General features: G+C 47.2%; 1 protein-coding gene across 1 annotated transcript in view; it reads left to right on the top strand.

The window, feature by feature from the left end:
- The first annotated feature begins 1,531 nt into the window (after positions 1 to 1,531).
- LOC111150020 (ETS homologous factor) overlaps positions 1,532 to 21,021 on the top strand; it is a 39,286-nt gene continuing 19,796 nt past the window's right edge. Inside the window, exon 1 of the mRNA XM_022507335.1 lies at positions 1,532 to 1,742. The gene's annotated coding sequence lies outside the window, so the exon portion shown is untranslated. The remainder of the gene's footprint in view (positions 1,743 to 21,021) is intronic.

Below are 21,021 nucleotides of genomic sequence, written 5' to 3'. Positions count from 1 at the left end.
GAGACCTGCCCGAGTTCCAAGACCCTCCCCAATGCACCCCTGCTCTCCCACCAAGTTTTTCACACATTCCCAAACCTCTGCATTCAGATTACATAAAGTAGGAACACAGGCAAGGAGGGAACATTGCTTTCCCTCACCATTCCACCTGAATAGCACAAACACTTACTTCTTGTTCTATTCAGTCTTTGCCCACATACACACTTTCTTTTTTATACAAGGAACTTCTTGGTTTTGATCACAAAATCTTTGTTTCTTTGCCAAAACTCAATTTCCCTTTTCTTTCCCACAAAGGGGAGTTCTGATGAGTTAAAGAAGTCTGCATGGACCTTTGGCTCATGTCAGGCCAGTGTCCAGGAAGACCCAAGAGAGAAAGTTAATGGTTAGGGGGTGGTATTTTTCCTCACCAGCAGCCGTCACTCACCTACATGGCGGGAATGCATTTGTGACCCAGTGAAGCAGGCCCTTGGCCCAGGGGAATGGGGGTTGCCAGGGCACTTGAAATTCATGGATCCTCTCCAGGATACCCCCTTGTAGAGACTAGGACTGTATAGTTCTTGTCCACACTGTTTTCTTTTCTTTAAAGATTTTTTTTTTTAATTTATTAATTTGATAGAGATCACAAGTAGGCAGAGAGGCAGGCGGGGGCGGGGGATAGGCTCCCCACTGAGCAGAGAGCCCGATGCAGGGCTCAATCCCAGGACCCTGGGATCATGACCTGAGCTGAAGGTAGAGGCTTTAACCCACTGAGCCACCCAGGCGCCCCATTGTCCACACTGTATTGTTTTATTTCCAGTTTCAGCTCTTTTTCTCTCTAGTTCCTTCCTATAGGGAGTGTCAACGTAAAAAAAACCCAGGTAAGTGTCAAGAAGGGATAAAGAAGCTGGGTGATCCTCCAACCGGATCGTCAGCCCTTGAGGGTTGACTGTTCTTGCCTGAACAGCTCAGAGTGGACCCTCCCTCTCAGGACTCTTCCTTCAGATTTCCCAAAGCTCTTATCTGGAGCTGGGGTCGGGGGGAGAGTGACTTTTCCAAGTCCATTGACGTCGCCAAGTGTCTCTGTCAAAGACGCCATCATGGTGCCTGCGGAGAGCCCCATCAGACCCTGGTACCTGCACGGCCAGGGCACAGGTCTTAATACCAAAGCAGAGTTGACTAAATACAGATTAGTACACGAGACAGGTGTTTAAGAGGGTCCCCACTCCCCAGTACCATCATATCCTCCATGTTTGAACCTCTGCTTAGTTCGCTTCTACATGTCTTGGGGGAGATGGTGTCTTTGGGGGGCTAGCACGGCGCTTTTCACCCGAAACAGTCTCTAAGCTGAAAAGAACAGTCACCACCAAATCAATTCCTCATCCATTAACAGGTCGTCTCTCTGTTCTTGAGACACAGGCATAACCTGGTTAGACCTGTTTTGTTTGAACACTAACGTGTGAGTTGGCCAAATGCAAATGAGCCAATGTTTGTAATCCTTTATTTTATTTTTTTAAAGAGCCCGGCAGCCAATCAGAAGAGGGGGAAGTGACTTAGGGAATTCCCGGTTGGTGGCTTATTGCTTAACATCCTACAAAATGATTTAAAATTATTGTCATATGCATTTATCTTCACTTTGATGAGGGCTCAGACGTGATAACACCTGTGGTTCCCTGTCCCCGTGGGAGCTGGCGTGCGGGCTGCCTGCTGCCTCCCCTCCATTAGCCACAGCTATTGGATTTCCCACCCAGAATCTTTAGGTAAATGAGGTAAGTCTTTTATTTTTAAACCTTCTTTGGAACCTGGAATTCGAACACCTGAGTGGAAAGGGCAGCCTGCCTTGAATCAGATGAAAATAAAACAGGCTCCCGGAGGCAGCTGGCAGGAAGTGCAGCTCGCCTCACCTGTGCTTACCTCACTGGGGCCGGTTAGAGTCTTATTTTGGGAGGCAGCTGGGCTTCTTCGGATATTATCTGTGAATTTGCTTCATTGAGTCTGGACTTCCAACCACCACGAATTTAAAGAGTTCCCTGGTTTCCCTCTCTCTGCGTGGCAAAGCCATGTCCCTGGGTTGAGTTCTGAAACAAACAGAGATAGATGACCGTGAGATAACCCGGTGAAACACGGGGTTGGCTGAATAGCCATTGGGGCTCAGAGCACATGTTCTCACTTTCCAGAGACGTCTCCTCTTGGTAGTTTTTCTGACTCACCGGTCAGAGAGAAAGGCAGGTTTGTCTTTGGTGTAATCACGTTGTTGGAAAATGGCTGGAAACGGGTGGCGGCATATGCACTCACGCTGGAAAAAGTGGTCAGGCAGGCCAAGGAGGTGAGGACCCTGGGGAGAGCTGAACACTTAAAAACGGCTCTTTCCAGAAAAAATGACGAAGGATTTTGCCACATTGCAAGGGAACAGACCAACCCTTCGTTTGTGCCATCATGGGCTACTAAGACCGGACAGGCGGACGTGAGTCAGCAGCACGAAATGCCTTCCAAAACAGGGACTCTTTTCATTTGTTTGACCACCAAAGAGAAGCGTAGTTGGTCTCAATGTGGGTAGAACTGGGAACAGTGTGGACTTACATTGGCAGTAAATAACAACATCGAGTCAGGAAAGTAACATTTTCACTGCCTGCCTTTGAGTGTTGTGGAAGGATGTGTCTTTCTAAGATGAACTGGGAGACCCCGTGCATCTATGTTCACAGGTGTCGCTGCTAGTCATCTGCGCTGACCTTAGTCACAGGGAGAAAGTGGGGGATTTTGGATTGAGAACTTTTCCATGGAGGACTAATTCAGGAATTGGTTCTGCAGGCATGGGTGTGAAGATGTCTTCAGATAGAGACTTTCAGTGTGTAAAAGGGTAGACAAGGACCACAAGTGGCCATGCATTCACGCCATGGAGGTCAAGGGACGTGTTGATTTCCAATAGGGAAGATGAAGTCATTAGGAAGCACTTCATGGGTAAGATGTCCCACCAGAAAGAGGCTCTTCAGAGATTTCAAGAGTAATTTTAACAGCTGTATTTGAAATTGACAGAAGGTTTCACTTGTCATCTTTTGGAGATCAAGCATTCTGAGACTATGAAATAAGTCATCCATTCTGTGTTCTTATAATCCAGCGTGGCGTAGGACCTGTCATTTCTACACCAACTGCTGACGACTGGTGTGGATGGATGTGAAAAACCAAGGGAACCTGAAATGAGGGTCCCTGGGAAGTCTGTGATCACAATGGAAAAAATAACAAATATAATGGAGACAATCTTTCTTCACGTTTCGAAGTATTTTATAGAAATGTTTTAAAAGAAAATAACTTGGAGGGCATGAATGCTGTAGGTTCTCTTGCATTGCTGTTCAGGATGGCGGCATTAGGCCCCTTCTAGAATGACTGTGGGCAGAGCAAGGAATTTGATTCAGGCCTTGTATGTACGGAAGATCGCAAATTCAATTCTATTTTGTCCTTTCGTGTTAGAAAGCATCTGTTTGTTAAATTCAAACAACAGGTTTTTGATCGTTTTTCTCCATTTTTTAATATATTTTGAGCTCCCCCAAATGGAAATGTCTTGGATCTTTCTGGACCTCTGAGAAGCCCTACATTCACACTTAATGGTTCCATGCCCTTTTGGCTCCCATTAAATTACCTCTTTCAATATCTTTTTGACCCTTGAGACGCTGAGACAAAAAGGAAATTGAGAGGTTAAAATATTTACTCAACTGTATTCAATTAGCTAATTGGAAAGTGGAAGAAACTCAGATTGGGTCCCAGGTCAGAATGTGAGTGCTTTGGGCCAAAGTTCGCTTCCAGAAAGTAGAATTTAGCTTTCTGGACTCTTGTAATGTTTTATGTTCTCCTCATTCTCCCCCTGCTCCACAAATTAGGGAATTTTAGCCCTGGGCTGTATGCTTTAGACCGCCTCTGCTCAATGCCAAAGCATCAGGCACAGACAGAAAAGGTTAAACAAATCATTTAGAAACCCTTCACTCTGTTCCCCTTTCTCCAGGTGGAGGCCTCTCTACCCCGCTTTCCAAGAGATGTGATTTTCAGAGAACCCTGGGCGGTGGGGTGGGGTGGATACCAAGAAAGTCACAGCAGAGCCGGCTAACGAATTTGAGGAGTAACACCACGGTTGTAGGAAACCAAATGTGAACTTGGAACTTGATATCGGTGACACCTTTTGGTGGCTGTTTCAGCCCATTTCCCTAGTTTGAGATCTCTTTCTGGTAAAACTGAAGTGATAGTCATTCCTGCTTGGGTGGGGCTCTGGTCGGGAGGCACGGAGTCCACTGTGGGCTCTGTGTTTAGGGAGTGCGCGTTGCCGCCCTGGTTTGTTACCGGGTAACTGATGCCATGTCGAGGCTTCCAGCTTGAGTAAACTGAGTCTGTGGTAGGGAGTTGCCCTCTGAAGACAGAGGGAGGATGGCAAGCACAATCTTGCCAGTGTTGTCTTAAATCTGTTGCCGAACAATGGAAGAGATGAGGACGATAATTAATTTTATTTAGTGTTTTCTTGTCTTATTTTTAGTAATACGATTTTAAATAACATGATCTGTTTGAAGGTGACTGGGCTCTCGCTAGACATAGGTGACTATATCATGTTTGTTTCAGTTTGATGGGGTTTTAAAAGACCAAGTTACTGGGGTGTGCAGGGAACAAATAATGCAGTGGAGATATTGGCTCCCACAGCAGCTAATATTAGGGTGAGGCGTATGTTCAAGCCAAATGGCATTGATGTCAGGAAGCTGAGAGGTGCTAGAGTAGAAATTTCCATGGATCCCTTAGAGTTATTTGATAAAAAATGTATCGGGCTGCAGAGGGGAAGAAAAAAAAATTTCTTCAAGAATCTTCCCCCAGAGAATTTCAGACTTACATTTTGGAATGATGGGAGTGGAGTGTGCATAAGGCAGTCCACCAGACTGGCAGTCAGGAGACCTGGTTTTCTAGTCCTGGCAAAGCCGGGTGCCCAGGGCGGCACACCCCACCTCTCTGGGCTTTAGTTCCTTCCTCCAGACAAAGGCATTTGAACCTGATTATTTTTAAGATCTGTTTCCACCTTCAGATTCTGATGCTGGGAGAAGGCAGGTAAGCCTAGCAGTCAGCAGGTGTTGCTTGAGTCTGCGGCAGCTGAGAAGGGCTGGGGGATACCCTGGTAAGGATGACACAGGCAAAAAGGTCAGCGGGAGCCCTTCCTTAAGGTCTTTGGAACTTGGCTGAAGGGATATCCCCGGGGGAGGTACGACGCCCAGATTCCTGGAGTCTTCATTAAGGGTGTCAGCGTCTGCTCGCGTGACAACGTCTCATCTCTATCAGTGTGCCTCGGGCGTCCGAGGTGGGTGGGGGTGTGCAAGTGGACCAAAGCGCATGGCCACGGGGCGCTCTGATGCTGTCTTCTGTAGGACACCAGAGTAGCCCGCTGAAAACATTCGGGCACCCGGAGGAGCCCACGCCGTTTGAGGGGTGCTGATCAGCTTGCTTGACTGGCTGCCCAGTGATTATCGGCCAGAGACGGACTCCCATCTCCTAGAGGAGAACTGAGACGAAAGCAGGAGAGCATGGCCGGCCCGGCTGCTGGACAGCCCCCCTGGAGACTTGGTGTTCTCAGAGGGCCTCAGCCTGAATCTGGAGTAACCAGACCTTGCAATAGGGTCAGACAGGGTGGCCCATTTAAGGAGGCTCCAGGGGGGTTAATTGGTCTTGTTTTGAAAGAGACACCCTGTAAAATACTCCTTTGAAAATTCATTTCGCTAGCACCTAACCACACTCGGTCTTCAGTTTGTTTTGTGGGTTGGGCGCCTTGTTCTGGTTCATTGGATTCACATTATCTCTCCTCTTCCTATCTTCCTGCACACCCTGACCCTTAGAGCCTCCTTCTCTGTCTTTCTTAGAAGCATCTTCATCATTATTTAGAGTATCTACCTATTTATTTAAAACATGTTTTCTGAGGAAAACAAAGCCAAAAAATAAAAAGGAACCTAAATGCTTATCATAATATTTTTAGACACCTCCTCATTAACCTCATTATTTTACCATAGCTGCTTATTTTTACTTTTGTCTGACCTCGTCTAGATGCCCACTTTTTTTTGAAGTTGTTGTGATTGTGGTGACCTTAAAATTACATCTTTTGTCACTTCCCCCTCACTCTGTGTCATGGACACACCACAAACAGTCTTGAGGGCTGGGTCTCATTGGGTCAACCGTGGATAAGAGAAGTTTCTGCCAGCCTGCCTGCCCTTTCTCAACTTGATACAAACGTCTTCTAAGAGCCTATTGGGTCTTTCATGGAACACAGAGAGGGCTTTCTACATTTAGTATATGACAATGGAGCTTGGAGAATATGGTTGTCTTGTAGAGATTATTTTGCGATCCCTCTCAGGAACCTTTGAAAATACTCCCTCGGGAGGACCAACAATAGATTCTGGTAGATGAGTTTAGTGAGGTCTGGAAGGTGAAGGCTATTTTCTGCGCAGTCTTCATGATAACCACTCACAAGATTTGTTCTGTCTTTGCAGGGGGCTTCAGACTGGGCCCCAAGTTCAGCCAAATGTCCCAGCTCACATTTCACCTGTCTTAACTCCACCAGCTGGAAGGCTGTGGGTGGAACGACGTTGACGAACAGTAGTAGACTTTGGCCGCTTGTGTATCTGAACCGGGCAGGAGGCTATGAGATTTTGGTTGCCTGGAAGCAGCTGGAATGTGTTACAGAGAATACCAGGTCTAGAGTCAGAGTACCTGGGTTCAGTTTTGACTCTGCCACTGAGTAGCTGAGTGAGTTTGGGTGAGTTATGTAAGCTCTAGATTATAAATTTCCTCATCTGGAAAACGAGGTTAATGGCATCTGCCCATGGCTGTTGTCAGGATTAAATTATTACAGAAAAATCTGAAAACACCCGGACAAATGCTTGTGAGTAAATAATTAGTAATCTGTAGAGTGGAAATTGAGGATAAGTCCTCAATATGGGCGTTCTCAGAGGACCTTGTTTGGGTCAGACTGGATGTAGAATTCTGGGATTCTGTTTTTCAAGGTGGTCGACGTAGGTTCTGCCCAGGACATGGGATGAACCATCTTAATGAGGGACCTCCGGATTGAGCTTGTCTTGAGCTGGCTGCAAACCACAGCCTGGGGGAGTTCCAGGGAAGACCTGATGTGGGCACCCAGCACGTACTTGTCTGTGTGTTTGATGCCTGGCATGTAAGGGGTTTCCAGAAGAAACTGATTCCCCTCCAGGCAGTTCACTTGACTAATCACAACATCATATACCATTGCCCACCCTGAAAATTCTTGATAGGGTCTCCAGATGTATACTGACTACTACCCTCAGGGTTCTAGAGGCTTTGAAAAAAAATCGCCAAGACCCATGGGGTCTGCCTCTTGGTACATTGTTCAAATGACACTTGTAGTGTCTGATAGTGTGTTTTAGTCATGGGGACGTGGTTTCTAGCTGTTGAACAAATAGTCCTTGCGGTTAATAAAAGAGCCAGATTCTAACCTAGGATCAAAGAGGCTCCTTGTGTCTGTAGAAAAAATTCAGGGAGTTGGTGAACTTGGATGTGTAAGAGAATGATGTTTTTATTCTTAATAATCTAACTAAAATTTAACATTTTCTCTCAATATAAATATAGGCAAAATCTAGGATAGCATTAGCTGTGACTGACTGTCCCCAAGAGAGATTAACAGACATTTTCGTATCACATTATGCCTGTTGACGATGTCTCAAAATATCATTGTTCATCACTACTTTGATTTCCTGGACATTATTTGACCTGCACTAGATATTCTTGTTTAATGTGTTAATAAAGAAGCACCTATATTATTATGATTTCACACATTAATTTTAAGAAGTACACTCATAATCGTATTTCAATATAAACTTCCTTTCTAATCTTGTTATTTTAATTTGTCATTTAAAAGCATTATTTTGGGAAGGGGTCCATAGGTCTCAGCAGACTGCAAAATGGGTCCATGTATATAAATAAAAGTCGAGGAACCCGGGGTGCCTGGGTGGTTCAGTGGGTTAAAGCCTCTGCCTTCAGCTCAGGTCATGATCTCAGGGTCCTGGGATCGAGCCCCACATCAAGCTCTCTGCTCAGCAGGGACCCTGCTTCCCCCTTTCTCTCTGCCTGCCTCTCTGCCTACTTGTGATCTCTCTCTGTCAAATAAATAAATAAAATCTTTAAAAAAAAAGTCGAGAAACCCTTAATTTATATCATTCTCTTGCATGGGGCCATTGAAATGATTTGTGAATGATGTCAGCTAATAGATGGTCTCTGTTAAAACAAGGCTATATGTTCTTCCCACTCATTGTTTTTGCCTATGGGTAGCTCTGGAGTTGTGGAGGGATCTTGGCATAATGGAGATAATGATTAATAATAATTAATAATGATAGTAATAATAGTAATAACAGCTAGCATTTGCTGGGTGCCTGCTGTAAGCCAGGTGTTATTACAGGCATGTTCAATGTCATACTTTGTTTAATACTACCACCTACTTCAGGAGGTCATTTGTGGGGCAAAGACAAAAGATTCCCCCCTGCTCCCCATGGTGACAGAGTGTGGCTGCAGGTAAAGGGAAGGGATGGGACTGACCCCCTGGACAGGGTCAGTGTCCTGGATATAAAACCCATGCGGTAACACAGGGCTCCATGCTTAGAAAGGTCTTGGGCATGGTTTATTTTTTATTTTTATTTTTTTAAAAGATTTTATTTATTTGACAGATAGAGATCACAAGTAGGCAGAGAGGCAGGCAAAGAGAGAGGAGGAGGAAGCAGGTTCCCTGCTGAGCAGAGCGCCCGATGTGGGGCTCGATCCCAGGACCCCAGGATCATGACCGGAGCTGAAGGCAGAGGCCTTAACTCACTGAGCCACCCAGGCGCCCCTTGGGCATGGTTTAATGCTCTGCTATTGCGGTCTTGAAATTCTTTAAAAAAAAAGCTTTTGAATGCGGGATACCGAGCCCTGTGAATTAGGAAGCTTGGTCCATTCCTGCATATGATGAAGTTGTTGTGATGTATGACAGCTCCTGATACTGGGAAGCTGGGAATCTGCTTGGAGATCCCCCTTACTCATCTAGCTGACCTTTGGTGGAAAGCTGAAGGATGCTGTAGTTTCTGAGTTGGTGAATTTTGTGATTTTTTTTTTTAATATAAAGATTTCTTTCCTCCAAAGCAACTGGAGGAAAGGCTGAATAACCAGCTGGAATGTGCCTGGTTCCTTGGAAAGTCATTCTGGTAGGGAGTTGCTTACTTTCCTATGGGTTTTTTCATTTCTTATTCTCCAGGGTGTTTACTACATACACAGGGAGCTAGGAGAAGCAGAGCAAAGTGTGTTACTGGAAGGGAAAATGAGACCGGGTGTGATGAGAATCTATCATTCTTGTTAAGAGGATGATGTGCATGAACTTGGCCTTCTTGGCTATTGTCACTTAACGATTATCTGTGCAGAAAGAAGACCCTATTTCTAAAGAGGAAATCCTCTAATCTATGAGGAAATTCAGATAGTAGTTGCTTCTCAAGTTCAAAGATGATCATGGAATAAGCCTTGTGAGGTTCCGTCTGCATTCTATAGCTATGTTTTTACAAACTGTTCCAGGGTCATGGACATGGTGGAAGAAGGATGGGGGGAGCTTTCCTAGATCTGTTGGTCAGAGTGATGGAATTCAGGCTCCCAAATGACACTTCCACAGTCTGTCTGTCCCCGGTGTGATGTCTACAACACGACACAGCAGGTCTGTCATCAGGATCCCTGTGTGACGGCTCAGATGTCCAGAGCTCTTCTAAAGGAGCCATAACTTCCCCTTCACTTCTCAACAGTTTTTTTTTCCCCTTGTTATTATTACTGCTCTTTTATCATGGCTAATAAGTCTGAGGTAGCTTCAAGCAGCCAAGCCCAGTCCCTAAGTCAATCTGGGGCTTTCAACAAGAAGTCAGACGAAAGTTTTCACAGGTGGGTTGGCGTGGCCGTGATCTGCTCTTTCTATAACGCTGGGACAGTTGGACACCTAAAGGATGTTTTATTGTCGGGCACAAGAAGGAGAGGTGTGCTTCCTACTCACATTTAGGGAAAAAAAACGATGGGAGCCATTCTAAAAGGATCTCCGTTCGCAAAACAGAAGTGTGAGGTTCTAAAAGACATCCTCTTCCACTTTAGAAATACAAGGATCCATTTTCAGTGACAGAGAACGATGTTGCATTTCCTGTCATTTCCAGCCTCCCCAACTCCCCAGGACATTCATTGTAATATATCCAGTCCATTTACTAGCTCTGTGTCCCTGGCTAAGTCACTTAACCTCTTGGGCCTCATCTGTAAAATGGGGGTAATATGAGTACCCGTGTCCGGGAGTATGGCAAAGATTCAATGAGATCATTCATGTAAAGCGTAGCTCGATCAATTCCTAGCACACTGGGGACGCTCCAAGAATAGAAACTATCATCGCTGTTGTAGTTTTGGTTGTTATTTTGCCGTTAGTCCGTGAGGTGCCATGTAGCTGCTATTGATGTTTCTTTGGCTGGAACATCTTGATTTTTTCTTGGAAAGAAACTTCAATCTCGAAACGGTCAAATCCTTTGTTCCAGGCCCTCCCAGCCCCTCCCTGGCTCCAGTCCCCACCTCTTACCTTTCTCCACCCTTCCTGCATTCCGGCACAGTTGGTCTTGTTTATTTTTCAGTCAACAGAGGGTGTCGTTAAATCTCTTATTTTTCTGGCTGCCCTGTTTGGTTCTGAGGCTCTCCACTCCCTGCCCTGCTCACTACAAGAATGCCGGGGACTGCCCAGCCAGCCATATCCCTCTGTCGGAACACCCTGTTCTTCACGCTCCTTGAGAAGCGGTGTTTTGGAGGCCTCCCCCGGCTGCCATGACTCCCCCATTAAGCCAGTGGTCTGGTGGTAATGAAGACCCGACAGCTGAGAGAAAGCCAGGGGAAGGTGGCAATCTAGGGGAACATTGCACATTGCCCATGTCCTGCGCTTTCTTCTCAGGGCTTACAAAGAGGTGTTGGGGGGGCTTTCTCCGACTGTGTGTCTGTTGAAGGCTGTGTGATGATACCATTGCTTAATTAGTGTTGTTGTGACCTGCATTGGAGTGATTTGTTTAGCACTTTGTGGCCCTTTTTGGCTTGAGCTCATCACGTGATGTTGACAAACCAATGAGAAAGGGAGTGCGGTGATGCTTGAATTAATGCAGAAATCACACCCCGAACCCAGACATCTCAGGTCCTTTCTACCTGGGAAGTGGGATCTCAAGTCACTTAGCAGGACATGAGCGAGTCTACACAGCCCACCTTCAAGGTAGGTATGGCTAGCCTCGTTTCACCGATGGAAAAACTGGTCCAGGGACCAGAGGTTTTCAAATTATGCCTGCTGCCCAGGGCTGGACGTAGGAAGTCTGTGGGAGAGGCGGGACTGAGACTCCCCACAACACGCTGAGTCTCTGCTCTAGGTTACCTGTAGACCACACCTACTCCCTGGGCCGTGTTGACTTTCGGAAGTCAACCATGGGGAAGGGTGTGGTTTGGGTTTTGATCACATCCCGGCAGTCCCTTCTCTGCCCCTGTTGATCTGATTCATGAGCTTAACCTGGGCTGACTGGAGCCTGGCCATGTCGTTCTGCAGATCTCGGACACCCCTCAGTGCCCTCACAGGACCAGCCAATGGAAAAGTACAGTGTCTTCTGGCTTCCTGGCCCTGCCAGCTCTGGCGGGTCAATTCGATACATCCTTTTCTTCTGAGGGAGTGGGAAGGTAGCATCCAAACTGAAGGCACAGGTTTTTCTTCGGTTTTTATAGGAAAAACAAATTGGCATGAATGCTTAGCCGAACCAGCTCAGGCTGTTTGGGCAGATGCCTTTCTTTGCTTTTTTCTGTTTATTTTCCAACAAATCAATGCTTAACTGCTTGTTATTGGAGCAGAGCAACAGGTGCAAAAAAATAACTCTACTGCCAACTCAAATGAAAAGGTAGGGCTTATACCCTCTGGGAGGTATTCAGAAGATAACAGAAGACCCTGCCAGCAACTGAATTAACAGCTCTGTTTACGGTGGGTTTTGTGTTAACAACCTGCTCCCTACCCTCCCGCACATAAACACGCCATTGTCTCCGGGAGAGACAATCAGCCACCCAGACAACTAACTACTTTATCCTGCCCCGAGTGGAGACTGGTTTTGGCTGAGGCTGCTTTGTGAAACTCGGGGGCATGATCCTGGCCGCCAACTCGACAGCTCAGTATGGGTTTCCCGTGAAGGCAAGGCCCTGGGGTTACCGGACAGAAGAGGACCTGCTTTTCGACACAGTCACAGTTCTTTCCAAGGTTGGTTGCTTCCAGATGCCAACAGGTGGCCTGGCTCCCCTCTGGGCAAGCTTCACTCTGTCCGCAGCAGGAGGTGGGGAATGAGCTCAGAAGACTTTGGAAAGAGCCACCATTATTTGGGAAGCGGTGTCTTTGCTGAATTAGTCCCATCAGGGCAAGACAGCTCTGTGTTTTGTTCATCGTTGTGTCTCCTATCCCTAGCAGACTGCCCAGCATCTGGTAGACATTGAATAAATATATAGTAACTGGAGGGGATGAATGAATATTTATATTAGCAAGACAAGCACGTCTCCTTGACCCTTTCTTTCCACTGAAGGCTAAGACGTCGATTTTCTGGGGTATGAGGCCTGCAATCCAGGGGGGCTAAGTCATCTTTTGAGGGTCTAAGATGGGGGCGGGATTGGGTAAGGGGTGTCTCGGCCAGGTATGAGATTCTCTGGATGGAAGTGATGGTCGTAGAAATCCTTGGCAAATGCTGTGTTCTGAGGCCAGGTTTGCTCGCTCAGCGATCAGAATCTCGTACTTGTGAGTAACCGAGCGCTGATGAATTTCACAGTTTGGTGGTACTGAGCCCCGGGAGCTTATCTTTTTCAAGTTGGCGAATGATACATCGACGGAGTCTCCACAGCTGGTTTGGAGCTCCCATTCTCTGGATGGGATGTGTTGTCTCTGGCTTTACATGGATTTCCATTCATAGGTGTTACCTTCAAGGATACTATCTCCTGGAGTCGGTTATCTTCTTGTGAACATTGAGGGAAGGCGAGGAGGTGAGGTTCTCAACCATGAGAATGCTTGAGGATTGGTTAAGGAAAGTTCTAAAATATGAAGATTCTGGTTCAGAGGTTTGGGGTAGGACCCCAGGAAACCTGACGTTTTGCCCCTCCTCAGGTGATGATGATGGTGGTGGTGGTCTATAGATCAAACCTTGAGAAGCCCTGTAAGGCCTCTTCAGCCTGGATGGAAATGAAGCATCCTGGGAATCTTGGATGCTCCCATCTCCATATCTGTGCCTTTCCAAAGACCTACAGAGACCTACGGGTGTACAGGAAGCAAGGCCTCTTTTTCTTCTCCTATTCATTTTCCTCTCTATTTTACGATTACTTGGTTTTAGACTAGAGAAGGGGGATTAGCAGGGAGACAGTGATGTGGGGAAAATGGTGAATTCATTACTGCATTGACAAATGGATGTCCAGAATGGCCCTGCTGGTCGCAGTCTGGTTCCTGCTTCACCTGTCAATGAAGAGGGACAGTGGGGCTCTTCCCGGTGTCACTGTAGGGGAATAAGCCATGCCCATGCTAAGAAAGAGGGCAAGAATAAAATCTCTGAGGCTTTCTCTCATAGGTTGGAATACATTTACATCTCCTAACCCTGACTCCACTACAAAGTTTTCTTTAGATGTCCATCCAATGTGGATGCAAGAGAGATTTCTTAAAGATCCATGAGGTAGAGGTCAATGATCTGTAGAGATGGTCTTCAGAGGGCCCAGCGCTCCCAGAATATATGCAAAGCAAGGTACGGATGAGTGTAGATGAGAGCCTCATGTCAAAAGGTTCTATGACCTTTTAGAGTCAAGCTTGCCTCGTTCTTCTTAGTTTGCCACATCTGAAAGGGACTGATAAAGGCCCTGAAAGTCATGTAAGGCGATCTTGTCTTTGGATCGACTTTGGTGCCTGCTCTCTGTCAGTATCTGCATCTCGTCTGGGTCTGGCACCAAGAATGATAACGATCGGCATAACATGTATATTTCCAGATGGCTTACCGTCAGGAAAGTGTATCTATCATGGATCAACACTTGGCTTCCCGACACGACATCATCACTCACGAAAACGCTTGAAAGCCCAGGAATAATACTTCAGATGTTGCCCCTGGGAACATGAAATGTCTATTTCAAAACACATTATGAGGGTATGAAATTACCTGTGATGTAATCCCGAGAGGATCAAATGCATTCCCTAAGCTTGATTCACATCTTGATTCATTTGGAAAGCAAGAATTATTGCCTGTCTTAATCCAGTTAAATTTCACATGTCTGTGGATTTTCTTTTCTCCTCTTTGTGAGTAGTTCTTTTGAAATGATAGTCATATTGAAACAGGAAGTCAGCAAGCTGTTACAATATCCTTAGGGCAAATGCTGTGAATTCACCTGCTGGTAACTTTGATTAAGGCCTGAGAATGGTCTGTATATCGCTGTCATCACAAAAGTAATTATTTAAAATGCCTAATTGCTCCTCTGGCTTGAGGAGTAAAAATACCCACAAGATAGCCAATTCTGTGGCACTTTGGGGATGATGTGGTTGAATGAATAAAGGAGTCAGGAGGAAGGCAGACCGTGACTTTGACTCACAGTCCTCTGGGCCTGGTGACAGGGAATGCAGGCCAAGCCTTGCTTAAGATCTACTCTGTGACCCTGATTGCTCCCAGTATATTTTCACCTTCACAGCAAACACCAGGCTTTCTGTCCTGAGGTCTAATTCGGCTGAAGAAAATAATTATGGGTAGTTTATTTCCAAAATATAAAATAAAAATAACTTTGAGTCATAGGAAAAGTATTTATATTATGTATGTATGCATGGCATATATGTTCATATATATGTGTGTACATATACTGTATATATGCAGAGATCTATTCTAATGGCTAAAGGAGTATCACGGCCTAGCTTTTAAGCCATGAATGCATTCCTACCTGCTCATATCATGAAGTGGCTAGATGAAGGCGACTTTCTATTCTTTCATTCTGAAGGCTCGCTTGGATACGTTGCCAAGAGAGATGGCTACAGGTTGATCTGACAAAGAGGGAAGAGGGGCTCAACCGGGATCCCAGCATAATTGAATGAGCCAGAGAGTTTTATAATTTTGGAGAAGCTTGGTAAAGGTGTGAGGCCCCAGATGGCCCAGGGAGAAGGCTGTGACTATATATGGACAGCAGGTGGGGGTGAGGATGGGTTGAAGGCGATTTTATGCTCTGGCAAAGGAGCCCCTTCTCAGCAGAAAGTGGCTCATTTCCCACAGTTTGTTGCTAGACAGTCCGAGTTTGAAATCTCTTCTAGTTCTAATTCTTGTTAAGCTGTGTGACCTTGAACAAGTTACCTGACCTCTCTGAGCCTTAGATAGGCCATCTGTTGAATGATATCAGACCTTACAGAGCTATTGTGGGTATTGACTGAGATAATGCATGTAAAACTCAGCACAGAGCTCACACATCTTAAATGTTCAATAAACCCCAGCTTCTATTGTATATTATTACATATGTATGTGTGTATGTACGTATGTATTTTTATAGCTTAAAGCGTCCAGTCCTCCACATACGGAGCAAAAGGCATACCTCCCTCCCGACCCAAGCTGGTTGTGTTTGTCTCTGCTGGCAGGTTTTCTCTGTATATTTAAGAAGAGAGAGCGGCCGAGCAGTCCTTGGCCTTGTCAGGGGCCCTGAGATGGGCAGAACCTTCTAGGTTCTGGGGTGAATGGCTCCAGCAACCTGCCAGAGTCCCAGGGGTGCCATCTTCCCACTGCTTTTCTGTCCCTGTGAGCTGGAATCCCAGCTTTGCAGTGACAGAGTGCTCCTTGTGCTAAGGGAGCCTGGAGGACAGAGAAGCTCTCTGGCCACCCTCTGCCAGGAACCCCCATTTTAGACATGCTGCTGTCCTTTGCACCTGCAAACCAGGTGAAAGTCCAATGCGGAGGCCAGAACACAGAGCCTGTGGGGCTGTGCTCTCCCACGGTTCCTGGCAGTCCCAAGCATGGTGTGTCTGCTGGGAGGAAGGGGAGCAGGAGGGATGGCTTTTAGTCCCTGAGCAAGGACCATACCCAGAGGACCATAGCACGGCTTCTGTGAGCCGGGGCCAAGAGGGGCGGTTCACAGCTGAGCCTAACAGCATTTCCACACAGAGGCCCCAGACGAGGGGTGGGGAGGCAGGAGGTCCAACATAGACTTGACTGTGCCAGCTAAAGCTAGAATTGCAAAACATTGTGTAGATGGTAGAAGTTCCAGGCCTTGCTTGAAAAAACTTGGCTGTCAATTTCATCCTTGGAGATTCAATAAAATCCTAGTAATAACACAATAAATAAATAATAATAATAATTATAAAAACCAGCTAACATTCCCCAAGTCCTTACTATGTGTTGAACACTTCTCTGAGGATTTTATAGGCATCATCTCATTTTGTCTTTCAACAACCCTTTTCATATCATCTCCAGTTTATAAATGAGAAAATTAGGGCCCAGAGAAACTGAATAACTTGTCCAAACTTGCCCTTTTAGCAAATTGGCAAAGCCAGGATGTGAATTGTGTTTGTCTGACCCCAGAGCCTGGCGCTCCCAACAATTGCACTCTCCAGTCTCTGAAGGGTCTACCCTGACCCCAAGACTGTCCTTGAAGCCAACCAATACACTTTAATGAGAGACTCACAGGCAGAACTTCTAATAGCTGACGCGTGGGGGGCACTTGTCACGCACAAGCTAATATGTGAGAACTTTACAAATATTTTCACTTTTCCCACACATCAGCTCCATGTCCCCCCACTTTTTGTCATATAGGGAAACTGAAGCTTTAGAGAAAATAGTACTTCCTGGAGGTCAACACAACCTGCCAAGGTTCAGAATCAAGATTTCAACCCCAGGCACCTGGGTGGCTCAGTCATTAAGGGTCTGCCTTCGGCTCAGGTCATGATCTGGGGGTCCTGGGATTGAGCCCCGCATCAGGCCTGCTGCTCAGCGGGAAACCTGCTTCTCCCTCTCATTCCCCCTGCTTGTGTTTCCTCTTTCGTGTGTCTCTCTCTGTCAAATAAATAAATAGAATCTTAAAAAAAAAAAAAAAAGATTTCTAGCCTTACCATCGGAGGCATGAGCTCTTCCTCTTAACGAGCCATTCTTGAGATGCGAACGTGAGGCGAGGTCTGGAGCTCCGCACACCTTGACTATATAAGGGACATTCAGTCTCTGTGACTACGCTCCACCATCTCCCATTTGCGTCCCTGAGCAGTAGCCAAAGTGTGAGACTCTTTTTTTTTTTAATTTTTATTTTTTAAGATTTTATTTATTTATTTGACAGAGAGAGAGAGAGAGTACGAGAGCACATCTGGGGGAGCAGCAGGCAGAGGAAGGAGAAATAGGCCTGCTGAGCGGGGTTGCCTGATGTGGGGCTCTATCCCAGGATTCTGGGATCATGACCTGAGCTGAAAGCAGACACTTAAAGACTGAGCCACCCAGGTGCCCCCAAAGTGTGAGACTCTTAAACTTCAGGGCCAGGCCAGGTGCTGGGTCACCCCGTCAACCCTTTGGCTCCCCCACTTTTCCCACCCCCACCACCCACCCCATCCTCTGCGTTGGGGTCAAGCTGGTATTAGATGGGAACTCAGGCTTTGATGGAAGCCTGGAGGAGGACTGGCCACGAGGATGGTGGCTCGTCTCTCCGTGTGAATGATGCAGATGTGGTCCAAGTCCTTATCGATTAGGGCACTGTGGGGATTGTGTTTAACCTGCAGCTTTCCATGAATAAAGTGGTGGGGGGAGCAGAAAGTGGCCTGTCTCTCCCCCCAGAACATGGGCTGTGGCTGCCCCAGCACACAGCAGTGCTGTCTCTCTGCAAAAATGCCTTTGGGATTGGCCAAACTCTAGCAGCTCATCATCTGTAGGGGAGTTGATGCCCAAGGTCAAATAGGTCCTGACTGGAAGCCTGGCGTGAGGTAGGCGTCGGTGCGGTCTACTGGCAGTGTGCGTGCCTCCCCCTTTTCAAACGAAGAGCAGGCTTCTGTCTCCAAAAGTGTCGGTCTTAGAAATTGCAGTGCAGATCGGGGCGTCTGGCTAGCTCGGTTGGAAGAGCATGTGGTTCTCAATATCCAGGTTGTGAGTTTGAACCCCGTGTTGGGTGTAGAGATTACTTAAAAATAATTTTAAAAAATCTTTAAAAAGAAAGAAAGAGAGGAAGGAAGAAAGAAAGGAAGGAAGGAAGGAAGGAAGGAAGGAAAGAAAGAAAGAAAGAAAGAAAGAAAGAAAGAAAGAAAGAAAGAAAAGGAAGGAAAGAAGAGAGGGAGGGAGGGAGAAAGAAAGGAAATGCAGTGCAGAGGGCGAGGTCCTGGCTGCGTGTGGAACTCGGGACCATCGCTGGGGGTGCAGAGTCAAATACCATTCTCCCTGATGCCTCTTGTGAAGGGAGGGAGGGGTAAGAGAATGCAGATGGAAAAAACCTCTGGATAATCCATATTTCATTTCACTTTGGGTTTGAAAGAAGTTTCTGCTCTATTCCCAGAACGCACAGCACCTAGGAAGAGACAAAGGTGGCCCGGATGCCCCTGCATTTTCTTCACCACCACTTACCAAGTAATTACTCTTTATTTGTACCAAGCACTGCATGGGGCGGGGTGGGGGGGGGGCTTTAAAGCCCCTTATCTTTTTTAATCCTCTAGCAAACCTCTGCGGTGGGTCCTAATGCCATGCCGGCCTCCCAGGAGAGGCTATAGCAGCTCAGAAAAGTTAGGGGACGGCCCAAGGTCACCACACCAGCATGATCAAAGCCTGCGGCCACCACAGGCTCCCTTTTAACCAGTGTTCTCGGGGGTTGGGGGGGGGGTGGTGATTTGGCCACAGGGGACATTTTGTGGGGAGGGGCCTGGTGGCGGTTGTGTCTGGCTTGCAGTGGCTAGAGTCTGGGGAGACAGCTACCATCCTGCATGGACAGCATGGAGCCCTCGAAGCCCAGGATGTCAGTTTCACAGACTCTGAGAAAGTCGGCTTCTCACCCTGAGCACGCGGCCAGGGTCATTGCCAGAATTCCCCCTTGAGATAGAGATGAGGAGACGAGGGTTCTTTTCTCTGCTTGCTTTTGATTCAAAAGGTGGAATTGTTCCTATTGAGGCTCCGAATTTACTTCTTCCAGTCTTGGGAACAAGCTAAATGTGGTGGAGAAACACCTTCAGAATTGATGTTTAAAGAAAGGGAAAGAAACTAATTTTTGCTGGAGGACACATGTGCCGTGCTGGGCTAGCCCTCTTTCAAACCAGTAGGTTATTCATCCTTCAAAACAGGACATCGACCTTTCCCTCCATGCCCTGTTGAAGGCCAGAGTAGAAACTCAGTTTGGAAAGGTTAGCTTGTTCAAGGTCACGTGGTGTATGGATGGGACGTCTGCTCTCTACCTGTATCTAAGTGATGCTTTTTTCTTCAAGAAACAATAAAATCTACTCTGATGGTAAACTGGGAAGCTTACAGAGGAGCATTAAAAAAATCCCCCTACTTTGTAATTAAAAGGATCGCTTTTTATACCCCATAAAGTAATCCCTACGTGTCATAGAAAGTGTACTTTAGTATATGGGAGTGTGGGTGAGCTGGTTATAATCATGCTTTTTTACAATTCTCCAGGGACATTTATTATCTATTATCTCATTTGATCTCCTCAAGACACTTGGGAGGCTGTCGGTGGGGGGCAAATGTCCTCATTTTCCACCTGAGGGACTGGGCCTCAGAGGGAGTAGGACTTGGGGAGAGGCTCTGAGGGATGCTAGCCCTGGGCCTCCTGGGCCCACCCCAGGGCAGTGGCCAGGCAGCGCCATGACGGCTGACCTCCTTTTCTCAGGAGCCTGGGTGAGCTCAAGTGAACTCTGACTCAGTAAGGGTTAAGATACATAAAACTCTTTTATGAGTAGTAACCATTTACTGTGCCCAGTAAAAAAAAAAAAAAAAGGCCCTTCACTGAGCTGGCTGCTTTCCCTGGCGGGGTGGGGGGTGGGACATGGTTGGGGGGGGCATGGGGGGAGGTGGGGGAGGGGAGCAGAAGGGCGCAGTGCTCTTGCACATAGGCCAGCCTCTTGGGTGGGGGGCGGGCAGTGTTGGGGCTGCTGGGGCCTCCTGGTCCTAAAGGCTTCTCTGTGGGTTGAGAGTAGTTCCAGATGCCTTCAGGAGATGGCAGAGAGAAAAGATCACCTGCCCCAAGGGAAGGGGCTTGTGGGCGTTTGGTCACAAGTGGAGAAGTGGCCCGTGCTGTCCTGCGACATTTATTGAATTCCTTGTTCTAACCTGCTAAGCTTTCCACACGCACGACCTCGTTTGATTCTCTCAGCTTTGAGTCTGGGGTTGTTCTCATTTTATGGCTGGGGAAAGGGAGGATCGGAAACTTTTGGGGGCTATACAGGCTTGGGAGTGGCTTGACCTCATGCATGGCAAGTGGGGGACGTAGGATCTGAGCCCACCTCTCCCCAGATCCAAAGTTGGGGTGCTTAGCCCTCATATCAGCCTGCCTTCTAGATGTGGAGGGCGGAGGGGGAATGGAAACCCTGAACTGGCTGAGGAGTAGCTGGGGCTTGGCCCAGGGCCCGGCCTGCTCCCACTGAACGGCCGCTTGGAAACAGCCCTGTAGGCAAACCCTTCCGAAAGCGTTTCAGGGAAGGCTTCCCCACCCCCAACCCCAGGCCTAAGGGTCAGTCCTTTCTCTCTGCAGATGGGCAGGGCTCTGAGCTTCAGCTCTTTCACGGTTAAACAGTAACCTTTCTACTGCTTGTGGTTGAACAAACGCCCAAGGAACAAGCCCAGCCTTGAGCAAACAGAACACCGGGCCATGCCCCTCCCCTCCCCCAGCCACCTCTCTGGGGGACCTGCAGGTTTTCTTTTGCCCTGGAGTCCCCCCATCGGATTGCTTAGCTGAGGGCAAGTGTTCTAGAAAGCTGGATGGGAAAAAGGAGAGGAAGGTTTGACTTGGGTTGGTCTCCCTTCTCCGGGATTGAGAAGCAAAGAGGCTTCGGGACCGGGCACGGAAGAATCGAAGTAGTCA

The sequence above is a fragment of the Enhydra lutris genome, unplaced genomic scaffold (assembly GCF_002288905.1).
Source record: "Enhydra lutris kenyoni isolate GAN:26980312 unplaced genomic scaffold, ASM228890v2 scaffoldscaffold22, whole genome shotgun sequence".
NCBI lineage: Eukaryota > Metazoa > Chordata > Mammalia > Carnivora > Mustelidae > Enhydra > Enhydra lutris.
Note: the sequence above shows the minus strand (reverse complement) of the source record. Positions and strands in the feature narration are given on the sequence as shown.